Source organism: Ovis canadensis, chromosome 11, assembly GCF_042477335.2.
Source record: "Ovis canadensis isolate MfBH-ARS-UI-01 breed Bighorn chromosome 11, ARS-UI_OviCan_v2, whole genome shotgun sequence".
In the NCBI taxonomy this organism is placed as follows: Eukaryota; Metazoa; Chordata; class Mammalia; order Artiodactyla; family Bovidae; genus Ovis; species Ovis canadensis.
This window is the reverse complement of record NC_091255.1, coordinates 57,436,884-57,444,619: the sequence shown is the minus strand read 5'-3', so window position 1 is coordinate 57,444,619 and position 7,736 is coordinate 57,436,884. Positions and strand designations below refer to the sequence as shown.

The following is a 7,736-nucleotide window of genomic DNA, read 5'->3' as shown; positions in this document are numbered from 1 at the left end:
TGAGGACTTCCTCCTCTCCTATTCCCTGTTTCATTTTTCTTCAGCTATTATGTTATTGAATGTTGGACTTCCTGTTTTGGTCTTCTGATTTTATCTTTTCTCTCCAGTTTTCATCTCTGTCTTCTTTGCAGTGTGTGGGGGTGTGTGTGCACGCCTGCGTGTTGCTCGGTGTGCGTATGTGTTGCTCAGTTTTTATGGAAGATTTTTCTGAAGATTGGTCTTCAAGCCTGAGTATTTATTTTCCCTTTCCTATCATATTTTTATTTTTTAAGAGCTCTTTTGTTCTTAAAATCATCCTCATTTTCTAAAAATAACATAAAATCCTGGTCTTTTATTTTCTGGAAATAAAAATTTCTCTTGCCTTTGAAGATATTTTTGATCATTCTTCATATATTTTTTCCCTCTGTTTCTTCTAATCTGCTTCTCCCTGCTGTTTGTTTTGTTTCTTCCATCCTTAGATGTCTGTTAATCTTTAGTTTTCTGCTCTTGATTGATTAACATTGTGGGATTATACAGCTGATTGGAAGTTCTGAGCAAGTGGGTAGGCTGTGTCAATTTTGAGCTTAACCTTTAGGTGATTTTTCTTAATCTTTGTTCTTGGTGATCCCCAGTGTCATTCACTATCTTTAGCTCTTCCTCTTGAGCTGGTCAGGTGGTCCAGAGAGGCCTTTTCTCATGTCCTGCGTGGAGCATGAGGGTCTGGCTGGCTGGGTGGAGAACGTGGGCTGCATTTACCACGCACAGCACATTTAACTATGTGCTTTGTTTTTTGTCCAGTCGTGTCTGCTTCTTTGCGACCCCAGGGACTGCAGCATGGCAGGCTTCCCTGTCCTTCACTATCTCCTGGAGTTTGCTCAGACTCATGTCCATTAAGTTGATGATGCCATCCAACCATCATCCTCTGTTGCCCCCTTTTCCTCCTGCCCTCAATCATTCCCAGCATCAGGGTGTTTTCCAGTGAGTTGGCTCTTTGCATCAGGTAGCCGAAGTATTGGAGCTTTAGCATCAGTCCTTCCAGTGAATATTCAGGGTTGATTTCCTTTAGGATTGACTGCTTGGGTCTCCTTGCAGCCCACGGGACTGTCAAGAGGCTTCTGCAGACTGTGTGCATAGCCACTCAGTTCCTTGGTTTTCTGTACAGTACCTCTGTTCCCGGTGTCCCCCAGTCCAGAGAACCTCACTTTTACCTCCTGTAGTAACTAAACCTTTAGTGGCTTAAAGTGGGTACTAAGTGGTCTCTAGGTCTGCTCCTGAAGCTCAAGCCCTTCTCTGCTGTCCACACTCCTCCGCATTTCAGTGTCTTCTGGGGACTGGTTGCTGGTTCTCAGCTGCGCCCTTTATATTTCAGGCTGCACTTTCTTGGCTCTTTTAAAGGCAGTTACCACTTGTCCATTTGCTTTCCTGCTTCCAGTTTTTGTTGTTATTTTTATTTTCTCTAATCTTTCGTTTTTTTTGATTTTTACTGGAGTATAGTTGATTAACAATTTTATGTTAGTTTCAGGTGTACGCATACAGATACCTACTTTTTAAAAAATTCTTTTCCCATGTGTGCCATTGCAGAGCATTGAGTAGAGTTCCCTGTGCTATAGCGCAGGTCCTTACTAGTTATCTGCTGTGTGTATAGTAGTGGATATGTGTCAGTCCCAGTCTCCCAGTTTATCCCTCCTCACAGTTACCCACTGCTAACCATGCATTTGTTTTCTCCGTCTGTAATGCTGTTGCTGTTTCATAGACCAGTTCATTTGTACCCTTTATTTAGATTCCATATGTAAGCGATATCCTAAGGTATTTGTTATTCTCTCTCTGACTTACTTCACTTAGTTTAAGAGTCTCTAGTTCCATCCGTGTTGCTGTGAAATGGCATATTTCGTTCTTTTTAGAAAGATGTTTGTTTATTTGGTTGTGTCAGGTCTTAATTGCAGCAGTTGGGATCTTCATTACATCACGTGGGATCTTTTGTTGTGGCCCATAGGCTCAGTAGCTCTGAGGCATGTGGAATTTTAGTTCCCTGACTGGGGACTGAACCCACGTCCTCTGCATTGCAAGAGAGATTCTTAACCATTGGACCACCAGGGGGGTCCTTACTTCATCTATTTCTGTGGCTGAGTAATACTCCATCATACGTGCGTGCTGCATCGTCTCCACCCAGTCTCCTGTGAACGGGCATCTAGATCACTTCTTTCACCCTGGCAGTTAGGTGCTGTGGTGAACACGAGGGTACGTGTATCTTTTTGAATTACGATTATCTAGTTTATTCTTTTATGTTTAGATCTTTTTTTAAAAATGCAAGCATACTTTATAATTTTACTTGTTTATTTGGCTGTGCTGGGTCTTCGTTGGTGCGCGGGCTTTTCTCGAGCCCCCGCGAGCAGGGGTTCCTCTCTGGTTGCCGTGTGTGGGCCTCTCACTGTGGTGCCTTCTCTTGCTGTAGAGCATGGGCCCTTAGGTGCACGGGCTTCAGTAGTTGCTGTTCCCTGGCTCTAGATCACAGGCTTAGTCATCGTGGCCCATGCATTTAGTTCCTTTGAGGCGTGTAAGATCCTCCCGGACCAGGGATCGAACCTGTGTCTCCTACACTGGCAAGCCAGTTCTTCACACTGAGCCACCAGGGAAGTACTGTAAGTTTACGTCTTTAAAGATATTTCTTTAGCAGTTTTAAGGGGGTTTCCAGGGGCTTCCCTGGTGGCTCAGATGGTAAGAATCTGCCTGCAATGCAGGAGACCTGGGTTCAGCCCCTGGTTTGGGAAGATCCCCTGGAGGACGGCATGACAACCCCCTCCAGCGTTCTTCCCTGGAGAATCCCGTGGACCGAGGTGCCTGGTGGGCTACAGTCCATGGGGTCAGAAAGAGACACGACTGAGCGGCTCAGCACAGCACACAGCAAGAGGGTTTCAAGACACAGCATGAATGAGACGTGCGGATTCAGTCTGTTCCTTAAGTGAGAAACAGCATATTATGTTTTTAAACGTTATTTTGTGTTTTGGGTTCTGTCAGTTATTTAGAATGCTTATATAATTTTCTTTTTCTGCCCCCGTGCCTCCCACATACCTGGTTGTGGTGTTTATTGTTCCGTCTTTCGCACGTTGTGCTGTGGGAATGGTAGCATGGGAGCTTGTGTCGGCGAGGTCATTACAAATAGAGAGGTAACTGCAACCACATTTTGGTGTGAAGTGTGATGCAGTCTTGCATTCTAAATGAAGAGTCCGTGACTGCCTTTCAGGGAGCCTGGTGCTTATACCCTCTAGACAGCAGGCAGCTCAGCAGTTAACAGGCCCCATTCTCTCAGTCTCCTGTGCCTTCCCATAAGGGCTCGGAGTCCTCAGGATTGCTGTGAACAAATCAGGAAGCAAGGGATGCTCACTCTGTGCTCCTCTTCTCCGGTTCTTCTGTTGTCTTCCCTGTCCTGCCCTTGTTTTGTTTTGTTTTCATCACACCACGTGGGATGTGGGATTCTAGTTTTCTGACCCGGGGGGAACCCTTGCGCCTTACAGTAGAAGCTCAGAATCCTAACCATTGGACCAGCAGGGGGTTCCCTGGGCTGTTCATTAATTTATGTATTATAAAATTCTGTTGTTATAGGTGTACAATTCAATAATTTTAGTAAATTAACACTGAAAGCCGCACATCCCAGGAAACATTTCCTTCTGAGACAAATCCACGTGGTTGGTCGCTCTACGTTTCAGTCATCCTGAATGAAAATTTTGTCGTATCTGTTTGCAGTTAATCTCACGCCCATCCTCAGCCTTAGAAAATCACTCCTCTGCTGCTTGTATAAATCCGCCTTTTCTAAGCGTTTCATATAAAAAGGACTGTATAATGCATTTTACATAATACATTTTTAAAATTAATCCTCGCAGCAGTCCAGTAATGTAGGTACTCTTCTTGTCTGCATTTCATAGATGAAAAACTAAAACTCAAGAGAAGTTAAATAAGTTGCTCTTGGACTTGCCCAAGACTCTTTGGCTATTAGGAAGTAGGACCTAAAAAAAAAATTTTTTTTTCCAGGACCTATTTTTAAGAATCTTCTGTTTTCTTGTTTCTTTTTTCTTGGCCACACCATGTGGTTTGCAGGATCTTAATTCCCTGACCAGGGATTGAATCTGGGCTATGGCAGTGAGAACCCTAACCGCTGGACTGCCAGGGAACTCCCAAGAATATTTTCAAGAACTAATTTTACACTGTGGTCTGGTTGCTAAGCCCTCGTCTTGAGAAGTCTGCAACCTGCATTGTTTTAGTTGTTAAAAGCGGTGCTTGAAGAAAAATAGTATAATGATTTTGGCTCTGTTGAGACTGGATTTTTCTGAGATCTTATAAATTTGAAACAAAGGCATTTTTAGAAAATATGACATAAATAAGTGGTGTTCCAAAAAAGTTGTTTCTTGATAAATCAGCATCTTATGTAAAGCAACACTCAGACAAGGAGAAGAGAAGACTCATTGAATGTGGTTAAATAAAGTGCAAACCTTTGAGATTACAGGAGTCAAAGGACTCAAGAAGGTTCCTGTGGGTGGATCTGTGATACATCAATGAGGTGAAATCATCTGCTTTTCTAAATCGGACAGTAAAGTTCTTTTCCATGCATGTTTGGCTGCACTGGGTCTTAGTTGTGGCACACAGGCCCTTCATCGTGCGGCATGAGGGTTTCTCTCTAGCTTTGGGGCTTAGTTGCCCTGCAGCATGTGGGATCTAGTTCCCTGAAGAGCGATCAAACCCTCATCCCCTGCACTGGAAGGCAGATTCTTAACTACCTGACCACCAGGGAAGTCCCAGTGTAATACGTAATAATAATTTGTTATTATTATTTAATAATAAATTACATATTTGGCATTGAAACTATTTACTTACATTTATTTGCTTTAAAAGCTTCAATCATAGTCCCTCAAATTTCCTTTTTTTTTTTTTTAATATTTATTTATTTGACTGTGCCAGGTCTTAGTCACAGCATGTGGGATCTAGTTTCCTGACCAGGGATTAAACCCAGGCCCCTCTGCGTTGGGAGCTCTGAGTCTTAGCCACTGGACCACCAGGGAAGTCCCCAAATTTCCTTTCTTAATGATAATAAAGTACACAAAATTTAATGGAAGATTTCAGATGAATTAGGATAGTATCTTTTTTCATGTGTTGCAACATTTTGACTATTTTCTCCGTAAAGTCTGATACGAAGATTTCAATATCATTGTTAATGAATCATTCCTTGTCAATAATTTGAGTAAATGTGAAAGATTTTAGATCTTTTTCAATTAGATCAAAACAATTTCCATTTAAGCGCCCCCTTGTGGTAGATTATATGTGGCCTCCTGATGAAAAGTTTTGAAACAATGTAAATTGCTCAGGTTATATAGAGATTTGGTGTATGCTTTCCGGGAAAGTCCAGAAGCTTAAAATGATGAATCAGTGGACCTGTTGTCCAAGGGGTTATGTCTGAAACAAAGTCTGGGGCAGTAATCACTTTTTTGTTTTTTTTTTGCCTGAGGCTGGCGGGATCTCAGTTTTCCCACTCAGAAGTGAACCCCTTGCCCCCTGCAGTGGAAGCACAGTCTTAACCTCTAGACCACCAAGGAAGTTCAGTGAACACTTTTTCATCGTAATGCTAATATTTTACAGACATTAAAGTTTTCCTATTATTGCTTTTATTTAATAGTCATTTAAAATGTTATTTGGATAGGTTAGTGGATAAAAGTTCTTACGCATGAGTTTATAGTCTACCTGAGGAACTAGGATATTGAGCAAACAATTTAGAGATTAGTTCCAGTCTGATATATGAGGGCCAATCTTTCTTAAATATTGCTTTCATTCTATCAATCCTTTGCTCTGAAATTGGGGCTTTTAATAAAATAGGATGTACCAGATTAGATTAGCACCTTTTCCTCTCACTCTCTGCTCTGGATAAAATTACCTTGAACATAGCATTTTAAAGCTCTGCATTTTTTCACTTTCCAGAACTGATTTATCCTTTTTAACCTTTACAGCTTTCTACCTGTACCTCCCCATTCCAGCCATAAGCTGCCTGTTTACTGGCTGACTCAGTTACCATCAGACCTAACACATGTAACCTTTCTACCCATGTCCAGTTCTGTGTATCCATCAGCCTCCTGGACAAGTCCACATAGCAGGCGCCTCAGATGCAACATGTCTGAAACCGAATGCCCCACTTGCCCCCATTACCTGCCTTTCACTCAGTGTTACCATCTTAGTGGTGGGATTACCATCCTGCCTGCTGCTCAAGCTAGAAACCTGGAAATGGTTTCCTGTCCTGTGTTGTTTTTTTATACCTTGTAATTATCTCTTCAGTATTGAATCTCTTTTTCTCCATGCTCAGGGTCAACATCATCTCAATTATATTGGTTGAGTTGTCTCCAGACCGGTCTGTGTGTGACTCCCCATTCCCCAGTTGTGTTTTCTGTCCCATAGTTGGACTGTTTTTAAAACAGCCTCTCTGGTCAGGTCTCCTTTACGCCCAAGTTGAACAACTTCTCAATTACATGATTTCCTTTGCCCGTAACAGAAAGTTCGTAGAGCTCTAGTTTTGTATATTCCCTAACTTTGTTGTTGTTCAGTCACTAAGTCCTGTCTGACTCTTTTGCGACCCCATGGGCTGCTTCCCGCCAGGCTCCTCTGTTCATGGAATTCTCCAGGCAAGAATACTGGAGTGGGTTCCCATTTCCTTCTCTAGGGGATCTTCCTGACCCAGGGATTGAACCTGCACCTCCTACATTGCAGAGAGATTCTTTACCAATGAGCCACCAGGGAAGCCCTATTCTCTTGCTTTCCACCACCCAGAACAAAGTAAATAAAAAGCACCCAGGCAAACCAAAAAACTCAAAGCCTTTCAACTACAGTCTATATATGCCATTTCCTAGAGCTTTCCCCCCTGAAATTCTCTCCCACTTGCACCCTGAGACAACTTACACACACACACACACTCTACTTTAATTATTTGTTTTAAGGTAGGTATCGTATACTTCATAAGATGAGCAAAATAGTAGCAACCGTGCATACTGCACCTACTAAATGCTGTCGGTGTTTGAAGCACTGTATGGTTTTAATTTGTTTAATCCTCACAGCAGCATTTTGATATATAAATACTGTCACTCCCATTTTACAGATGGAGAAGTTGAGGCATCACAAGTTTAAATAATTTATCCGGTATGATGCTACTAGCAAATGGCAAAATGAGAATTCAGTCCCAGGCATTCTAACCCAGAATGTGTGCTCTTAACCTGCTTGGGCTGCCCTTGATCTCTGAATCTTGAGCTGCATTAGTTTCCTGTGGCTGCTGTAACAAAGTATAATGAGAAATTAACATTTTATCAGCTGTGGAGGCTAGAAGTCTAAAATCAAGGTGTCTGTGGGGCTGTGCTCCCTCCAGAGGCGCTAGGAAGGAATTCTTTGTTTGCCTTTTCTGTCTTCTGGTACCTGAGGTGTTCCTTGGCTTATAGTAGCACAATTCCTGTTTCTGCCAACCTCTGTGTATTCAGGATAGGCCTTTTCTGTCAAGTGGCCCAAGATTCTTCCAGCCTTTTCCCATTACCCAGTTCCTAAGCTGCTTCCATGTTTTCAGATATTTGTTACAACAGCACTTTCATTTCCCAGTATCCAAATCTGTTTTGGTTCCCTAGGGCTGCCATAAAAAATTGCCACAAGTTGAGTTGTTTAAAGCAACAGGAGTTTATTCTGTCATGATTCTGGGGCTGAGAGTTTGAAATCCATGTCAGCAGGACTGTTTCTTTCGCCTC

The 7,736-nt window shown here is 42.4% G+C and overlaps 1 protein-coding gene across 32 annotated transcripts in view; it reads left to right on the top strand.

Moving 5' to 3' along the window:
- The window catches only part of BPTF (bromodomain PHD finger transcription factor), a 133,869-nt gene that overhangs the window by 43,073 nt on the left and 83,060 nt on the right, over positions 1-7,736 (top strand). The window lies entirely within an intron of this gene.